This window comes from Phyllopteryx taeniolatus, chromosome 12, assembly GCF_024500385.1.
Source record: "Phyllopteryx taeniolatus isolate TA_2022b chromosome 12, UOR_Ptae_1.2, whole genome shotgun sequence".
Lineage (NCBI taxonomy): Eukaryota > Metazoa > Chordata > Actinopteri > Syngnathiformes > Syngnathidae > Phyllopteryx > Phyllopteryx taeniolatus.
In genome coordinates this window covers 6,844,141-6,865,054 of record NC_084513.1, presented here as the reverse complement: position 1 = coordinate 6,865,054, position 20,914 = coordinate 6,844,141, and the positions used below count along the sequence as shown (strand labels likewise).

Sequence of the window (20,914 nt, the reverse complement as noted above, 5' to 3'; positions counted from 1 at the left end):
TAACAGAGACAGAAAAAAACATTTCTAGTATCAAATATAGGTTTGTAAAGCAACCGAACCCTAAAATAATATTGGGGGGCTGTAGAACTGCAAATACTTCAGCGAAGGACATTTAGCCAGGAGGCACTGTGGTTAATTGATTTTTATTGAGCTATTTGAGAATTCTGAGGTTTGGCCTCTTTGACCTTAGTCACTCCAACGCAGACATAACAAGCCATTGGCTCGATATGAACTGCATTAACCCTTTCAAACACAAATATTGGCAGTAGTAGATACCATATCAACAGCTTGAAAGGGAGACTCTTTTTTAATCATCTCCACCCATTTTTACCTTCATGTCTCAGATACCTGGGAACTGGTTGAAATTTTTTGGGGGGGGATGCAGTGCAATGGATGAAACTGAAAAGGATAGGGTTGATAAATATAAAGATAACGTGCAAGTGGAGGTACTTTATTCATTCAGCTTCAAAGTTCAATTTATTATCCATTCACTGTCTGGCTATACTTTCAGTACCAGCGCAACCTCTGGAAACAGAGTTGAGCTTATTAAATGAGAGCAGTGTTTTCACAGCTACTCCATGTGGCCTGCATTATTGATGAGCTTAGCCTCATCCACAGTGAATACATGTGCAGCCACATCATGACAAATTCCATGTTATCGGTGTGATTTATATACATGAACTGCTACAGCGTGGAGGCCTCTGTGCTTGTTTAATCACAAAGCTTCACTGTCTGAGACAGTTGGGAAAGTAGAATGTTTACAGTAGTAGATGTAGGAGCCATTACAGAGGCCCATTTAGTTGCATCTCATGATGTCCACTAGTATTTTTGGAATTCCACATTTCCCTAACTTGAGTTTGAAATGCATATAAGAACCAACCAATTATCACGAAAGCCAATGCCAAAACTCTCAACCAGAGATTCATTCCTTTGCCTGTTGTTAACCACAGGGACCCTGATATCACAGACCAGAAATCCCCCTTGGCAACAATGAATGCATCAGGGTGGGCTGTCTGCAGACTTTCATCACAGCTCACTTTACATTAGCGCTAACCCAGTCACAAGCACCACACACAGGCTGCTGCGGTAGGTGACGGGGGTTGGCATATCGTGTACAACAGATTAAAGATACTGTTTCTACGCCGTGGCACTATGATGCACATTTCATAAAAAGCAGGTTACTCTTTTGAGTCCCAGTAGAATCCAAAATGTAGCCCCACGCAAGGCTGCGGTAGAGCTACAGTAGTGTTTCAAAATTGCTATTATACAACATTTTCAGAGTAATAATCTGGTTCATGAGCATGACTGGAGAATTTTGTCATTGTTTTACACTACCTGATAGCAATACTCAAACTTGGACACAATATTTTTATTATAATATTTTATATATATTGATCTCAAATTTAACGCTACGTTTAACAACTAAGAAGAATATTCCCACCCACAGTACAGATGCATTTTTGGGCTTTTAAAAAGTGGTTCAAAGAATATTGTGCAATTCTCAATAGCAATGTAGAAAGAATAGAAATTATGAATGGGCACTCACAACCCCTTTTAAAAGGAAAACCCTTGAAATGATCATTAAACTTTGCCACCATGCTTTACCCACATTAAACTGCATAGAGAAAAAAACCTTTGCTACTCAGCATTGTCCATCTGTCTAGAATAACTGGCTCGTATTGTGGCTGTTTGGGTGAATTCTCGATATTCAGATAAAAGCTTGTGTCAAGATCTGAACTACAGTAAATAAAACTGATGGGTTTCATCTACAACCCCAATTCAAATGAAGTTGGGACGTTGTGTTAAACATAAATAAAAACAGAATACAATGATATGCAAATCATGTTCAACCTATATTTAATTGAATACACTACAAAGACAAGATATTTAATGTTCAAACTGAAAAACCTTACTGTTTTTAGCAAATAATCATTAACTTAGAATTTTATGGCTGCAAAAAAAGCCTGAGAAAGTTGAGGAATGCTTATCAAATACCTGCTTGGAACATTCCACAGGTGAACAGGCTAATTTGGAACAGGTGGATGCCATGATTGGGTATAAAAGGAGCTTCCCTGAATTGGTCAGTCATTCACAAGCAGAGATGGGGCGAGGTTGCGTGAGAAAATAGTCTAACAGTTTAAGGAAAATGTTCCTCAACGTACAATTGCGAGGAATTTAAGGATTTCATCATCTACGGTCCATATAATCATCAAAGAATTCAGAGAATCAGAGAATCTGGAGAAATCACTGCATGTAAGCAGCAAAGCCGAAAACCAACATTGAATGCCCGTGACCTTCGATCCCTCAGGCGGCTCTGCATCAAAAAACGACATCAATGTGTAAAGGAAATCACCACATGGGCTCAGGAATACTTCAGAAAACCAATGTCAGTAAATACACTACAGCCGTAAGTGTAACTTGAAACGCTACTGTGCAAAGCAAAAGCCATTTATCAACAACACCCAGAAATGCCTCCGGCTTCTCTGGCCCCGAGCTCATCTAAAATGGACTGATGAAAAGTGGAAAAGTGTTCCGTGGTCCGACGAGTCCACATTTAAAATTTTTGGGGGAAATTGTGGCTGTCGTGTCCTCCCCGGGCCAAAGAAGAAAATAACCATCCGGACTGTTATGGACGCAAAGTTCAAAAGCCAGCATCTGTGATGGTATGGGGCTGTGTTAGTGCCAATGGCACGGGTAACTTACACATCTGTGAAGGAACCATTAATGCTGAAAGGTACATACAGGTTTTTGAGAAACATATGCTGCCATCCAAGCAACGTCTTTTTCAGGACGCCCCTGCTTATCTCAGCAAGACAATGCCAAACCACATTCTGCACGTGTTACAACAGCGTGGCTTCGTAGTAAAAGAGTGCGGGTACTAGACTGGCCTGCCTGCAGTCCAGACCTGTCTTCCATTGAAAATGTGTGGCGCATCATGCAGCGTAAAATACGACAACGGAGACTCCGGACTGTTGAACAGCTGAAGCTGTACATAAAGCAAAATGGGAACGAATTCCACCTACAAAGCTTCAACAATTAGTGTCCTCAGTTCCCAAACGTTTATTGAATGTTGTTAAAAGAAAAGGTGATGTAACACAGTGGTAAACATGATCCTGTCCCAGCTTTTTTGGAACGTGTTGCAGCCATATAATTCTAAGTTAATGATTATTTGCTAAAAACAATAAAGTTGATCAGTTTGAACATTAAATATCTTGTCTTTGTACTGTATTCAATTAAATATAGGTCGAACATGATTTGCAAATCATTGTATTCTGTTTTTATTTATGTTTAACACAACGTCCCAACTTCATTGGAATTGGGGTTGTAGTTTAGACATATAGTAGATTACGGCTGCAGCTATTGAATGTTTTTAGAAATGAGTATGATACAGATTACCCTATCGATTCATTGGATAAAATCGATTTTGCATTATCAAACACAATAACGTGCATTTGAGGTGCAAGTTTTATTTTTGTCCACTTGGGGTCGCTGTCCTCATGTTCGACTGCATTACCTGTGTCATTGTGTGGCTTTAAAAGGCAGGGTCAGGCCTGGTGAGTGACGTGGGTGTCAGCGAATTACCATCTATGTTGGCTGGCTGATAACAGTTTTGCTTTACAGTAGACACATTGCATCTTCTTTTCTTAAGTGTGAAACTTACAAACTTTGGACATTTTCTGTCTTTAATGAACTCTTCCTTCCTGGCTTGCCACTTATTTCTACACACAGCAATAGGGTTGGGCATCGTTTGAATTTGAGCGATTCCGGTTCCTTTTTGCAATTCCGATTCTTTTAGGGGGCTGGGTCAAAAAAGTTTGCATGGTTTAAATAAAAGGTGTCCAAATTATGAACATCCATTTACTTAGCAGCCCGCAGCATAGACTAAAATGAACATTTTACTCAAGGTTCTTTATAACCAGTATCCATATCAAACCTATGAACTAAAAGGCAATGTGTGTGGATTAATTTACTTAATATTCATTAATTAATGTTTCAGCTAAAAGTTAAATATAGGATTGTTAAATAGCTATTCAGGACTGTTTCAACACGTCAAATAGTTTAAATGTGCAAATTTTAACTTGACTTCCTGTTTTAAGCTTGTAGCCTTTTATTTTGAAGGGTACGCACTGCTGCTCAGCATTTTGGCACGAAAAGTAACTTCTCATGGGACTGGTGATTTATTTTATTTATTTATTTATTTGTGGGGGTTTTTTAAATGGATGAAACCAAATGCTATAAAACTCTGATTCCTTTGCCTACCGACCATTAAGGCACAAAGTTAGTGTTTGTGATACTGTGAGACAACATTTATGTGAATTTTGTCCCAATTCATTTTAGCCCAATGTTAAATTAAGCTTCTTCTTTTTTGTCAACAGCGCTTACATTGGTTTGAAGACTAAAATAAACGCTAAAAACCATCAGTGCAAAAGTGCAAGCAACCGTTTTACCTTGTTAACTGTCTCTATGTTGACAGACTTATTTTGTTGTTTCACTCACCCAGTTGACTGAGAGTTGACTTCACTGAAGCTCCGCGCGGTGTAGGCTGAGGCTCGGAGCGCGTCAGACGCTACACATCGTGAAAGCCTCCTTTGCATAATGTAATCTTATTCCAAGTGTTGCACTGAGGCGACTGGTCATTAATTTTAACAAAGTTAAGACACACTTTAGTTCGCATAGCCGTCGTCGGGCACAAGCACGTCATCGTGCGCGTTCTTCTTTGTTGGTTCAGGCCGCTTCTTCGTTGTTGTTTTTTTAAATGTGAACGGTTCCGGTTCTGGAGCCTCGATTCCCAACCCTACAGAGCAGTGCATGAGACTACAGTAACATTAGTCCTTGTGGAAAAATTACCCCTCTGAAGCGTTGAGGCAGAGATGTTGCTTCAACCTTTTTTGTACTCAAATTATTCAAGTTATTCAATTAATCGTTCCAGCTCGTTGCAACCCTACAGTATAGTGTACCTGTATACTGTTCAGGGTTTGTTATGCCACTTACACTGAGCAAGAGTGTGTGCGTGTGTGTGTGTGCGTGTGTACACGCCTGACTGACATCTGTGCTGTGATGCTATCATGACGTCTGGCATGTGCATACGCCCTTCATACTTTTTTTCCACAGAGAACTCAAGATAACTTAAATTAGGTACAGACCGGACCTTGAGTTGAACAGAGTCGCCCAGACATCGACACTCTAAATACTATGAACTATTTGTATTTATAGGTTTCCCCTCAAAGTAAGAGTGATGCATAATGCATAAGCCAGTGTGTCACAAGTAAGTACAGCGCATGAATAATGGCCACAACCTGCGGCTTACTCCTCACCATAATTTGGTGGCACGGTTGATGGAGCAGCATTGATGTGGCCGCCCAAAGGGAAGTGAAGAAGTCACGCAAGCTGGGGTCACGCAGCGTTATTTGCACTAACCCCCCCGAACTCTCACTTTTGTCCAAATTTATAACCCAATGTCTAAATGACTCTCATCAGACAGGAGGGACAACTGAGGACCAAAAGAATGACTGCTACTCATACAACAGTAGAAACTAAGATTCCTTTAACTCTGCTTGGCCTAGTTTGTTCGTCTGATGAAGCGCTCTCAGCAGTTTCAGTAGTGAATGGCATGAAAAAGAGGTCTTATTCCCATGTGCAACACAAATGGTGAGTGCATGAAACTAAGATGGAGTGGGCAAATGCATTTGTGTGCTGTTGTTGTTTATTTTAAGTTTAGTTATTTACTTTTTTTGATGAAGCAAATATAGCAAGCCTATAATTGGACCATTTTGTTCTAATAGTCCATCCATCCATTCATCCATCCATCCATCCATTTTCGCTTATCCTCACTAGGGTCGCGGGCGTACTGGAGCCTATTCAAGCTATCTTTGGGAAAGAGGCGGGGTACACCCTGAACTGGTCGCCAGCAAATCACAGGGCACATATGAACAAACAACCAGTCACACTCACATTCAAACCCACAGGCAATTCTGAGTCTTCAGTTAATCTACCATGCATGTTTTTGTGATGTGGGAGGAAACTGGAGTACCCAGTGTAAACCTACACAGGCACGGGGAGAACATGCAAACTCCACACAGGCGAGGCCGAATTTGAACCCGGGTCCTCAGAACTGTGAGGCAGATGTGCGAACCAGTCATGCACTGTCCCGCCCCGGTTCTAATAGTGAAACTGAAAATTTAATATCATGATCGGCATTATCACAATACACTGGAACCTTGATATAACAGACTAATAGGGGCGGGTGGTCGTCCGATTTAGCAGATTGTCCGTTACACTGAAGCAACCTTTTTTTTTTTTTTAGGCCATATGCACCCATATTACTGTACAGTACAAAATTATTGTTTGGTAGTTTTTTTTCATGGCCTAAAACAGCCAGTAGAATACAAAGTTATTGTAAATAAAAATAAATTTAAAAAAAGCTTGGAAATTATTACCCCGGTGTTCTTGGTCATGGTGACATTGTTGCCATACAGTACTCATAGGAGAGTCGCTTTCATGAGGCGTGAGGAATTAGTATGCTTCCTCGTTCCAAATTTGTTGGTGACCAAAAAAAAAAAAAAAAAGAGTTACTGTACCAAAAACAGCAAGTTCCAGACTGCAGAGAATTGTTTCGTATTCCTCAGAGTTAACACCGCAGCCATGCCACTCTCTCTTTCTGCACTTGGCTCCACATCAATGCGCCACATTCAACATGGCCGCCACGTAGGCACGTCTGTTGGAATTGGATCTAGTAATATTGTATATCTGTGACCCAAAAATATGTCAGTCTCGTCCTCTGCCTGCATTGCGGCACAGCGCCAGTAATCAACAGCGGCCACTTCTGGAAATTACAAACTTTGTCAACGGCATTTTAAGTGACAAATGGAAACTATTTTTGGATATATTCTTCATTCCTGAGGGTTCGTTTTAGCCGATATCCGTTTTATTGGAGTCCGTTTTATCGAGGTTCCACTGTATTGCTAAAATAAATGTTAACACACACACAAAAAAAACAGATGTTCACTAGAAGCCTGAAAGCACTGCAACACATTTTATTTTTGATATAAAAAAAAGTTGCTGCCATTTGTACTTTTTGCAAGACCCCATGAAATAAATGACCAAGATAGATAGTGATAATAGTCATGGGACTCTATTAAGACATTAATTCAGTTATTCAGCAGCTTTGTACTCAATCACATACCAAAGGTTAATTGAATACTCTAAATTGCCCGTAGGTGTGAATGTGAGTGTGAATGGTTATATAAACAATGGTTATATTGTTTATATGTGCCCTGCGATTGAGTGGCGACCAGTTCAGGGTGTACCCCGCCTCTCGCCCGAAGATAGCTGGGATAGGCTCCAGCACGCCCACGACCCTAGTGAGGATAAGCGGAACGGACTGGTATGTTTGTGTCCCAACCTCTTATCAGGGTGCCCTTGAGCAAGGCACAGAAGCCCTGAAAACTAGACTTTACGCCGATCTGATCGGTTTGATCGGTATCGGCCAATAATTAGCAATTTATGCTGCTCGGCTTTCATGTCGTTTTAAAAAAAAAAAAAAACACCCTGACTCACCCCTTATTATTCTCAGGGACTTTAACAAAGCTCAACTCAACCACGAACTCCCTAAATACAAGCAGCACATCAACTGTCTTACCAGGGAAAATAACATTTTAGACCACTGCTATACTACGCTAAATAACGCATACCGTGCCAAACCTCGTGCAGCCCTGGGCTCGACTGATCACTGCTTAATTCACTTAATACCGACATACAGGTAAGAACTTAAATGTGCGAAGCCTACAGTGAAAACAGTGAAAAAGTGGACCATTGAAGCAAAGATGGAACTTCAAAGCGGTTTAGACTGCACAGACTGGAGTGTCTTCGAAAATTCAGCTGGCAGCCTGGATGAATATTCGCACATTTCACACAATAACAACAAGCCGTGGTTGACTGCCAAACTTAAGCAACTTCGCCAAGCTAAGGAGGACGCATATCAAAGCGGGGACAGGGCCCTGTATAATCAAGCTAGAAATCTGCTGACTAAAGAAATTAACATTGCAAAGAGGAACTATGCAGCAAAGTTGGAAAAACAGTTTCGCGCTAACGACTCCGTCTGGCATGCATTATAAGCGCTGACCAATTACAAGCGACGATCCCCCCAAGCTGAGAACAATAGCACACAAGCCAGCGACTTGAATACCTTCTACTGCAGATTTGAAAAGGACACTTTCACACCCCACACCCACTTAGCCGCACCACCGACCACAATCACACCTCTGACTTCTGCGTTGACCATCCACGAACAGGATGTGAGACGCACCTTCAAACACAAAAGATTAACAAAGCGGCAGGCCCAGACCTTGTGTCCCCATCCTGCCTCAAAGTCTGCGCGGACCAGCTCGCTCCAGTCTTCACACAGATCTTCAATCGATCTCTGGAACTGTGCGAAGTACCATCCTGTTTCAAACGCTCCACCATCATCCCAGTCCCCAAGAAAACTACAATCTCAGGTCTGAATGACTACAGGCCTGTCACCCTAACATCTGTGGTCATGAAGTCCTTTGAACGTCTCATGCTGGACCACATCAAGAGCGTCACAGGTCCCCTGCTGGACCCCCTGCAGTTTGCCTACCGAGCAAACAGGTCAGTGGATGATGCAGTCAACATGGGACTGCACTTCATCCTAGAACACCTCAACGGCACGGGGACCTACGTGAGGATCCTGTTCGTGGACTTCAGCTCTGCACAAACAACTGCACATCAACGCACCCGGCTATCAAACTCCTGAAGTTTGCAGATGACATCACAGTCATCAGGTCTGCGGATGATGCAGTCAACATGGGACTGCACTTCATCCTAGATCACCTCGACAGTGCAGGTACCTACACGAGGATCCTGTTCGTGGACTTCAGCTCAGTGTTCAACGCCATCATACCTGAACTCCTTTCCTCCAAGCTTCTCCAGCTCAGCGTCTCGCCTGCCATCTGCCAGTGGATTTACAGCTTCCTGACGGGCAGGACACAGCAGGTGAAGCTGGGAGAGACCACTTCATCCACACGCAGCATCAGCACTGGGGCACCCCAAGGTTGTGCCCTCTCTCCGCTGCTCTTCTCACCTCAACGCACCCGGCTGTCAAACTCCTGAAGTTTGCAGATGACACCACTGTCATCAACCTCATCAAGGACGGTGACGAGTCTGTATATTGACAGGAACTGGAGCGGCCGGAGCTGTTGTCGACACAACCTGGAGCTGAATGTGCTCAAGACTGTAGAGATGATTGTGGACTGCAAACGGACGCAAACTCTGGACAACACCCGTCCATATAGCCGGGACAGTGAGAAAGTTAGAGTAAGCATGTCATTAACAGTATTTGTCAAAGTAATTTTATTACAGTAAGTTAGCACCCATTATTTCTGTCATGTTGTAATGTTGATTTGACCTAAACTTATGTCAGTGGCCAATCCTTGAATGCCTCCTAGAGGTCAGTGATGTTTTAACTTTTGCCTAAAATGCTAGAGAATAATTTTGAAGATACAGTACACAAGTATATACCATAAATGAACAGGTCATGTAAATAGACACATTGCTCCAGCTTGTGATCGGATTGGTGATTGGTTATCAGTTTTTTTTAAATTGCTGATTGGTGACTGGTGATCGGCCCCAAAAATCCTGATCGTGTAAAGCCTACTGAAAACACTTGGTGCGCAAATCGGCGATCGCTTTAATATAAGCAGCATCAAAACACATTCATCCAAAGAATGATTGCTAGAGGTGTAACAATTAATCAATTAATCGATACTCAAAGTAATCCACAACTATTTTGATAATGAGTTCGTTTAGATAATTGTTTAACTTAAAATTGTCAAAATCCTCAGAATTGCAGCCTCTAAAGAGTAAATCTCAGATTTCTGTAGTCCTCCATGAAAGCAGACTGATTACAGTGCGTCTGTTTAATCAAAGTAAGACATTTGCAAACATCTACTTTGGAAAACATTTTTGATTTCACAGACCAAACCAGTGACTGAATTAATTACTTTTTGTGCATTTTCAGTACTGTCAATTTGAAATGGCGTCCTGTTTTTGAATGAAGGGATGGACATTTTAAAAAAATGCTTTATCCAATTCATCGATTAATCAAAAAAATAGATTTAGCAATTATCAAAATAATCAGTTGCAGCCCAAGTATTAACTAGCAAGACGAAAAAATCTGGGGGAGAAAAAAAAAAAAAGAAAACACCATATAAACTTTATACACATTAGAAATTACAAATGGCAGCAACCAAAATGAACTTTCAGGCATGCAAAATTTCAAAATGTGTCACAAAAAAAACACCTAACAAGAATCTCCTTTTTAATTTGTCACAAAAATGTAAACAAAGATTTGCCAGACAAAAGAGAGAGTGATACGTGGCTTGTACAGCCTGACATAGATTGCAGAAAAGAGGATGCTTAACAAGTTCCTGTCCATTATGGACAATCCACAGCATCCACTGTGGAGTACCATCTCCAGGCAGAGGAACAGCTTCAGGGACAGGCTGAGGAAATCCTTCCTCCCCTGTGCCATGCAGTTTTGAATTCCACCTTGGTAGAGAACCGCTAATATCACATTCCCATGACAATGATCACCGTGTACTTTATTTTGGACCTTCAGATTGCACTGGAATTATGACATGAGCCAAGTCCTTTAACAGCCAACGATCAGCTGGTTGCTTATCCAAACTGACACCAATTCCCTGAGGTTTTCTTCATACACGTACAGTATCCTTTATCTGTACAGTATCCTCGTTAGCCTGTGAATGGCGTGGAGATGGATTTGGTTTCAATTGAGACTTACGAAGCAACGGTGCATACATCAGGGCTAAAACATCCATGTCTTCAAGGCAGAGGACATACGGCCTGATGAGAGATGCTGCTCTGTCCACAAAGGGCCGAGTATTCCTGTTGCCTCCAGTTATGCATTACAGTAAGATCACAACTGACTTCAACCTAGGGCCAGCTACAATATCTTGGCCTCTTTACTGCCTCTGCATGGGGTTACCAACATAAAAGGGACCCTTGCGGCCACATGCAGTTTTCTTGACAGAGGAAGTGGTTAAACACATACACACGTATACACACACACACGCACAAAGGCAAATGCACACACACTCAGCTTTTTTTCCCACTTAACGCATGTCACATCAGCAAGGTTAGCAATGCTGCACCATCTTTTAGACTGTAGAATAAGGCCCTTTGCTTTGTAATAAATTAGGCCATTTTGTTTGAGAAGCACCATTTTTACTGCAGATACAAACACTTAACAGATGGTTACGCAAAACGAATATAAATAGCAATAATAAATAATATATTTAGACAAAAAAAATACAAAATATAAAATTATATACAGTGGTGCCTTGAGATAAGATTTTAATTCGTTCCGTGACCTTGATCACAACTCAAAACACTATCACAAATCATCTTTCCCATTGAAATTAATAAAAATACCATGAATTCATTCCAATCTCCTCCCCAAAATTTTAAAGGGCACATATTTTGGCTATTTAGACCACCATAGAGTGAATCTCTAACATGGACTTACCGTAATTTCTCGTGTATAATGCATATTTTGTTCCCAAAAATAATAATTATACATGGATATAGGGGAAAATGAAAAAGACTTTCACATTTTATAAATGTATGCCGCCATCTAGAGGTTATGAAAAAGCTGTACACTTTCATTCCAGTATGCCACCGCCACCTAGAGGTCATGAGAGAAGTGTACATGTGCATTCTAATATGCCACTACCACCTAGAGGTTATGAAAAAGGTGTAGCCTGCACTTTCATTCCAATACGACAGGGGTACGTATGACTGCCTATACAGTGGGTACGGGAAGTTTCAGACCGCTTTAAATCTTTCATTCTTTGTTATGTTGCAGCCATTTGTTAAAATCATTTAGGTTCATTTTTTTCCTCATTAATGTACACACAGCACCCCATACTGATAGAAAAAAATGTAATTGTTGAAATTTTTGCTGATTTATTAAAAAGAAAAACTGAAATATCACACAGCCATAAGTAATCAGACTCTTTGCTGTGCCACTCCTATATTTAACTTGGGTGCTGTCCATTTGTTCTGATCATCCTTGAGATGGTTCTACAAATTCATTGGAGTCCAGCTGTGTTTGATTATACTGATTGGACTTGATTAGGAAAGCCACACACCTGGCTATATAAGACCTTACAGCTCACAGTGCATGTCAGAGCAAATGAGAATGATGAGGTCAAAGGAACTGCCTGAAGAGCTTAGAGACAGAAGCCTCTCCTCAGTGCAAGACACATGAAAGCCTGCATGGAGTTTGCTAATAAAAACACCTGAAGGACTCCAAGATGGTGAGAAATAAGATTATCTGGTCTGATGAGACCAAGAAAGAAATTGTTGGCCTTAATTCTACGTGGCATGTGTGGAGAAAACCAGACACTGCTCATCACCAGTCCAATACAGTCCCAACAATGAAGCATGGTGGTGGCAGCATCATGCTGTGGGTGTGTTTTTCAGCTGCAGGGACAGGGAGACTGGTTGCAATCGAAGAAAAGATGAATGCGGTCAAGTACAGGGATATCCTGGACGAAAACATTCTCAGTGCTCAGAACGAACCTCAGACTGGGCCGAAGGTTCACCTTCCAACAACACAATGACCCTAAGTGCACAACTAAAATAACAAAAGAGTGGCTTCAGAACAACTCTGTGACTGTTCTTGAATGGCCCAGACAGAACCCTGACTTAAACCCAACTGAGCATCTCTGGAAAGACCTGAAAATGGCTGTCCACCAACGTTCACCATCCAACCTGACAGAACTGGAGAGGAGAAATGGCAGAGGATCCCCAAATCCAGGTGTGAAAAACTTATTGCATCATTCCCAAAAAGACTCATGGCTGTATTAGCTCAAAAGAGTGCTTCTACTAAATACTGAGCAAAGGGTCTGAATACTTATGGCTGTGTGATAGTTCAGTTTTTCTTTTTTTTTATAAATCTGCAAAAAGTTCAACAATTCAGTTTTTTTTCCCTGTCAATATGGGGTGCTGTGTGTACATTAATGTGGACAAAAATGAACTTAAATGATTTTAGCAAATGGCTGCATTATAAAAAGAGTGATAAATTTAAGGGGGTCTGAATACTTTCCGTACCCACTGTATGTACAGTTGTGCTCATAAATTTACATACCCTGGCAGAATTTATGAATTATTGTTTTCTTTAAATACGACTGATGATTTAACAACAACCATCATTAATTTATTTATGGTTATGTCAAACTGTGCCACATGAATAGCATCCTTCTCTTTAAGCACTCTCATTCTGGAAAAGAATTGACTGAAATCATTGTCTGTTTCACATTTTTCACTTTTACTAACTTCAAAGGCTAATCCCAAATGCATCCTCCAGGAAAATATTAAGTACAATATCTTTCTGTTTTTATTGTCCATTTCTGAATTTGAGGTTAGTTCATCCTGTGTTTTGACATAATCCCTAACATCGCTCCGTCGCTTAATACATTTAACATTAACATTCGTAAAAGAATTAGATAATTGTAGCCACGTTTCCTAATTAATATAACATGTTCAACCGGGCGGCACGGTGGACGACTGGTTAGAGCCTCAGCCTCACAGTTCTGAGGACCCGGGTTCAATCCCCGGCCCCGCCTGTGTGGAGTTTGCAAGTTCTCCCCGTGCCTGCGTGGGTTTTCTCCGGGCACTCCGGTTTCCTCCCACATCCCAAAAACATGTATTAATTGGAGACTCTAAATTGCCCATAGGTGTGACTGTGAGTGTGAATGGTTGTTTGTTTCTGATTGGCTGGCAACCAGTTCAGGGTGTACCCCGCCTCCTGCCCGATGACAGCTGGGATAGGCTCCAGCACACCCGCGACCCTAGTGAGGAGAAGCGGCTCAGAAAATGGATGGATGGATGGATGTTCAACCGGATCAACTCTTGTCGCCAATGTCACGTGTGCTTCGCGGTTCCGCTGGGACCACAACAAAGGCCATGACCCGCAGCACCTCAACGCAAAAATACAAAATACCAATACAACAAATATGACACTGGCCGATCTGATGAGCAAAAATGTTGCTTAAACATAAGAGTAGCAACAGAGGATGTCCGCTCCAGAGGTGGGTAGAGTACTGTTACTTAACAATAATGTGACTCAAGTAAAAGTAAAAAGTAGTCCAAAGAATTATTTAAGAATAAAAAGTAAACAGGGAAATAATTACTCAAGTACTGAGTGAAAAGTGAGTTTTTTTAACCACAGCATGAACATCCATCCATCAATTATCTTTACCGCTTATCCTCACTAGGGTGGCGGGCTGCTGGAGCCTATCCCAGCTATTTTCAGGCGGGAGGCGGGGTACACCCTGAACCGGTCGCCACCCAATCACAGGGCACATACAAGTTGTAGAAACAAAACCATTTGCACTCACATTCATACCGAAATGCAATTTAGAGTCTTCAATCAACCTACCACGCATGTTTTTGGGATGTGGGAGGAAACCGGAGTGCCCGGAGAAAACCCACCCAGGCACGGTGAGAAGATGCAAACCCCAGACAGGCAGAGCCGGGATTTGAACCCCAGTCGTCAGAACTGTGAGGCAGATGTGCTAACCAGAAGTACACTGTGCCACCAGCATGAAAATCAATTAATTTTTTTTTTTTAAAAAGACAAAATAAAATGTGAAAGTACAAATTCCGATGTTACCCTGTGTGTGTGTGTGCACAGTCAAAACTACAACAACAATATCTGCAATTTACTGCACGGCGTTTTCTAATGTTATAAGTGAGCTGAAATAGGCACGTTTTTCATACAGTGCCAGACAAATACTACAATTCATGAAAGCTGTTGTTTTTGTTTGTCTAAATGTAAACAAGAGTAGCGCGCCGTTGCCTATTGCTGCCCTATTTGGCAATATCTTGGTACCTCAGGATTAATATGGTGCTTTATGATCTTTAAAAAATTAAGAAAACCAAAAAAATCTGATCCCTTTCTACTGATACCAATCAGCTGATAATTATGTGATCGGATAAGACAACTAATTTTGAGTCTCCAATTAACCTAACATGTATGTTTTTAGAATGTGGGAGGAAGCGAGACTACCTGGAGAACATGCAAACTCCAGACAGGAAGCCCAGAGCCGAGATTTGAACCACCAACCTCAGACCTGTGAGGCAGACAAGTTAACCACTACTGCAGCATGCCACCTGTCACTTGCACCATGCAGTGTAAATACAGCCTAGGTCAGACAGGATTCCCAACTGGGTGAAAAAAAAAAAAAAAAAAAGTTTCAAATGTGGACCCTGTCACTTTCAAGCCTCTAAATTGTGGCAGTTTGCATATCACCCCAAGTTACTTAGTACAAAAAAGAACGATGTTTACAATATTTCAGTGTGCAAGAAACAAGACCGCTACCGCATGCTTACAGTAAATGTCAAACAAAACAAATGGGGCCCAACGTCATGGGTTGATTTATCGTCCATGGGATCCCCAAATCCCTCGCCGCACCCCTACCCCGCATATTGGCTCCCCGAGCCCCCGCTGGCCTGTATCCAATCCAGTATAGCCAATGCATGGAGACATCATCTGACGGCCCACTGCGGCGAACACCTGCATTAACACCCCCGGTGTGTTGCAACAACAACTGCGTGAGAGGCTCCCTCAGTTCACCAAGCACGATGCGGTATATCCGTAGCGGAGCCTCGGACGGCAGGCAGGCAGGCAGCGGCTCCAGGGTAAAGCCGAGGTGACACGACTTCCATAAAGCACTACCATCTCATGTTTTATGTTTGGTTTCTTCATTTTTTTTTTTTTTACACTCAGGACCAGTCCACAGCCAATTTAATACTTTGACACTGAGATGTGTTCTCTTAAAAGCAATAACCAGCCGCGTGGAGTTACATAAACACAGACAGAGAGGACAATCCAAAGGAGACGCTATTAGCAAGCTGATTTCTATGCCCCCAAAAAAGAACGTAGGCGTACTCACGTCTTGAAAGCTTCACTGTGGCTCGCCTTCTCAAATCAAATTAAAAAAAATAAAAACACACAGATGTCTGGCCGACTGCGTGTCGTCCGACGGCGGCGTGGAACACAAAAGAAGCGAGAAACGGAGAGGTTGTGTGGGGAAGTATTGGTTGTAGGCAGGCTTTGGCATGCGTGGTTGTTTTGTATGAATGTATGTGCTGCGGTCGTGGCCACACGAGCGACTGACTGGCTGGAAGTGAGGCTGGATGAGTTCGGCCTTCTTCTCCGACGCGGTGTTGTCCGTGTGTCGGCGGGCTCGCCGGACGCGACGGTGCACCAGCGCCACCAAGTGACGCGGAGTTCTTTTAGGTGCGTTATACATGACTTGTAAAAACGTTTCACTCGTCTATTGTAGGTAGATGAATGGCTGATTGATGTATAAATGGATATGTTAATAGATGAATGGGTGGATATATGATAGATAATAATAATAATGGGAATGGAATGGATGAATTGGTGGATATATGATAGATGGATAAATACAGTAGATGGATGGATGGATGGATGGATGGACGGACGGACTGATGGAAAGGTAAATAAAAGGTAAATAAATGAATTGTTAAATAGATGTATGGCTAGATGGCTACATAATACAAATCCGAGTTCCAATGAAGTTGGGACCCTTGTGTAAAATGTAAATAAAAACAGAATAGAATGATTTGCAAATCCTTTTCAACCTATATTTAATTGAATACACTACAAAGACAAGATATGTCATGTTAAAACTGATTAACTTTTTAATTTTTTATTTTCATTTATTTTTTTGCAAATATTCACCCATTTTGAATTTGATGCCTGCCACACGTTCCCAAAAAAGCTGGGACAGGGTATGTTTACCACTGTATTACATCACCTTTCCTATTAACAACACTCAATAAACGTTTGGGAACTGAAGACTAATAGTTGAACCTTTGAAGGTGGAATTCTTTCCCATTCATGCTCGATGTACAATTTCAGGTGCTCAACCGTATGGGGTCAGCATTGTTGTATTATGCACTTCATAATGCGCTACACATTTTTAATGGGAGACAGGTCTGGACTGCTGGTAGTCTAGTCTAGTACTCGCACTCTTTTATACTAAAGCCACGCTGTTGTAACACGTGCAGAATGTGGCTTGACATTGCCTTGCTAAAATAAGCAGGGACGTCCCTGAAAAAGATGTTGCTTAGATAGCAGCATCTGTTGCTCCAAAACTGTATGTACCGTTCAGCATTAAATGGGACCTTCACAGATGTGTAAATTACCTATGCCGTGGGCAAAAGCACACCCCCATACCATCACAGATGCTTTAAACTTTGCGCTAATAACAATCCAGATGGTCATTTACCTCTTTCGCCCAGAGGACACGATGACCATGATTTCCAATAACAATTTGAAATGTGGACTCGTCAGACCACAGCAAATTTTTCCACCTTGTGTCAGTCCATCTTAGATGAGCTCGGGTCCAGAGTAGCTGGCTGCCTTTCTAGGTGTTGTCTTTAAATGGCCTTCGCTTTGCATGGTAGAGTTTTAACTTGCATTTGTAGATGTAGCAACGAACTGTGTTAGCTGACAATGGTTTTCTAAAGTGTTCCTGAGCGCATGTGGCAATATTCTTTATATAATGATAGCATTTTTTAATGCAGTGCCGCCTGAGGGAGCGAAAGTCACGGGCATTCATTGTTGGTTTTCGGCCTTGTCATTTAGATGCAGAAACTTCTCCAGATTCTCTGAATCTTTTGATTATATTATGGACCATAGATGATAAAATCCCTAAATTCCTTGCAATTGTACATTGAAAAACCTTGTTCTTAAACTGCTGGACTATTTGCTCATGCAGTTGTTTACAAAGTGGTGGACCTCACCCCAGCCTTGCTTTTGAACAACTAAGCCTTCCAGGTACTCTCCTTTTATACCCAATCATAACACTCACCTGTTTCCAATTAATCTGTTCACCTGTGGAGTGTTCCAAACAGGTGATTTCGAGCATTCCTTAACTTTACCAATCTTTTGTTACCCCGATCCCAGCTTTTTTGGAGCGTGTTTCAGACATCAAATACACAATGAGAGAATACTGGATTTGCAAAAAAAGAATAACGTTCATCAGTTTGAACATAAATATCTTGTCTTTGTAGTGTATTCAATTGAAAATAGGTTGAAAAGGATTTGCAAATCATTGTATTCTGTTTGACAGAACATCCCAACTTCATTGGACATGGGGGTTCATAAGATGGAAGCATAGATAGATAGATAGATAGATAGATAGATAGATAGATAGATCGATGGGTTTGGGCGGACAGACGGACAGACATATCACAAGATACATGCAACATTTTTAATGTAAATCTATAGTATAGAACAATATAAAGTAGTATATAGTAGTTTTTAAACCATATAAATCTTTTTTAATAGACATGTTTTTAAATTCCTTAAAATGAGTTTGCATAAAATAGGTCCATTCATCCATATAATATACACCAGTGAATCTCAGTGTGCTACGAGTACCTCAAGTGGTACACAAAATAATCACTGAATCCAATTTACAAACTGTGCACGTTAGTGGCTTCACCTTTTTTTTTTTTTTTAACCCAGCCCAATACAGTTCAGTTGTATTGAACTTTTAAGTACAATACATTTGCCTTTAATCTTTTAGAAATGTCTGTTTTTAAACATCTATTGAGGTAACATTTTGATTTAACTTTCATGTGCAATACATTTTAATTGAATCAATATTTAAGGATGTAGTTTATTTTTTCTATACTCTATTTAAAGGTGTTTGTAATGTTTAAACTGTGCATAATGTTGCAGTGGTTAATAAAAATCTTAAATACACTATTTAGAAATAAAACCTCATTTTTGAGGAACACTCGGGCCTACTATGCTACTACATTTTAATGTTGGCCAATATAGTGGTACTTGGAGCCCCTAGTATTTTTTTTAAAGGTGGTACTTGCTATAAAAGGTTTCAGAACCATTGCTGTACACTACAGATACAAAATGTATTAGTCTTCCATGCATGGTTTGAGAATGCAGGAGGAAGTTATTCGTAAAACAAATCCAACATGGGCAGCACAGTGCACTTTTTTCTTGCAATTGAGAGGTTCTGGGTTAGAATCTTGGCTCAGGCCTTCTTCTCCTCATGCTTACGTGGGTTTTCCTCTGGTATTCCGGCTTCCTCTCACGTTCCGAAAATATTAATCGAATACACTAAATCGTCCTTAGGTGTGAACGCCAGTGGGAATGGTTGTTTGTCTATATGTACCCTGTGATTGGCATGGCGAACAGTCTGGGTTACGTTCCAGCTCACCATTGTGAGGACAAACAGTATTAAACAAAAATTAATGATTAGATAGATGGATGAAATGATGATCAAATGATGAAATGACATGATGAGTCATATGAAATCCAGAAATGGATCCATTCAGGTTAAGCATATTGTGGACATGTCCATAAAATAACTGATATGAAGTATTGGACTGTTAACTAATACAACTTATCTTGGCAGGAACGGAATGATTTAGATTCCTATTAGCATGGTCTTCATTAGTATTTAATAGTGTAATATTGTTGTCTTGCTTAATCATTAAAAACTTGGACCAGAACTCGACAATTAACATCTTATAGGTGTCCCCGTCCAATTTAAAGAAGATAATGTCATGTAAAGGGTGTAATTTTTTTTTTAAGTCACAAAGTTTTATTTAAGATTGCATTGAATGGGACAAGCACCACATTTATACAATTCTTGATATCTAAACCATTAGGCCATTAAATCCAATATATAAAGATGGACATGGAATGTAAAAAAAGTCATGCTTATCAATTTAAGGAATACATGTATAATTTGGTCACTGATGGTGTAGTGGTACACTCGCCTGACTTTAGTGCAGGCAGCGTGGGTTCAGTTCCCACTCAGTGACGGTGTGAATGTGAATGTGAGTGCGAATGGTTGTACGTGTCTATATGTGCCCTGCGACTGACTGGCGACCAGTTCAGGGTGTAGTCCGCCTTTCGCCCGAAGTCAGCTGGGATAGGCTCCAGCGTCCCGCGACCCTAACCAGGATAAGCGGTGTTGAAAATGGATGGATGGATGTATAATTTGTCACAAGGCATTATGCATTTTTTGGCTGGTGCGACTTATAGTCCGGAAATATATAGTATAGATATAGTATATATAGTACGGTACAAAAAATCCAACAGCACCGTCATGGTGTAAGTGATGAGGCAAATGATATGCGGCATGCACGTGTGCCTGAACCTCTTCCACATCTGTGTGGACAAAATACACATTTTGGTCAGGTGCACGTAAGACCAACAAATGAGTGCAAAAAGTGCAAAAAATAAAGCCCGATGTTGAAAGTCGCAATGATGCTGTTGGCTTTGGATGGGGAGCAAGCCAAATTGACAACCATCAGGTTAACGCAGTAGATCCTGTTGATGTAAGAGCCACAGAGCTTTTTCCCTAAGAGTGACGCAGTATTCATAAACATACAAAACAGAGGTATGAACCAAGAGAAAAACACAAAGAGGGACTCTCTGCTTTGTCATGAAAGATTGGTAAACCAGAGGTCGACACAGAGCCACATACTGTCGTACACCATCAGCGCCAAGATGGAAAAATCACAGCAATTTGACGAGTATATGACATAACCCTGCAGCATGCAGCCAGCGTAAGAAATGACATGAGACAGAAGATCCAGCAGGAATTTGGGGTAAAAGCCGGCATTAATGCATAAATTACAAAGGAAGATATACATTGGCTTATGGAGCTTTGTGTCCCACAACAATGACAAAAATAATGGTAAAATTGCTCAACAGGATTATGAGGTAGCACAGTAATACAAGCACAAAAATGGTTATTGTCTGTAAAAATGGAAAATTCAAACCAGAGAGACTGAACAT

At 41.0% G+C, this 20,914-nt stretch overlaps 1 protein-coding gene and 1 pseudogene across 2 annotated transcripts in view; both read right to left on the bottom strand.

Moving 5' to 3' along the window:
• The window catches only part of adarb1b (adenosine deaminase RNA specific B1b), a 160,047-nt gene extending 143,786 nt beyond the window's left edge, over positions 1-16,261 (bottom strand). For both annotated transcript variants that reach the window (XM_061791418.1, XM_061791419.1), the window contains exon 1: positions 15,999-16,261. The gene's annotated coding sequence lies outside the window, so the exon portion shown is untranslated. The remainder of the gene's footprint in view (positions 1-15,998) is intronic.
• On the bottom strand, positions 15,482-20,914 carry LOC133487231 (olfactory receptor 2K2-like; annotated as a pseudogene).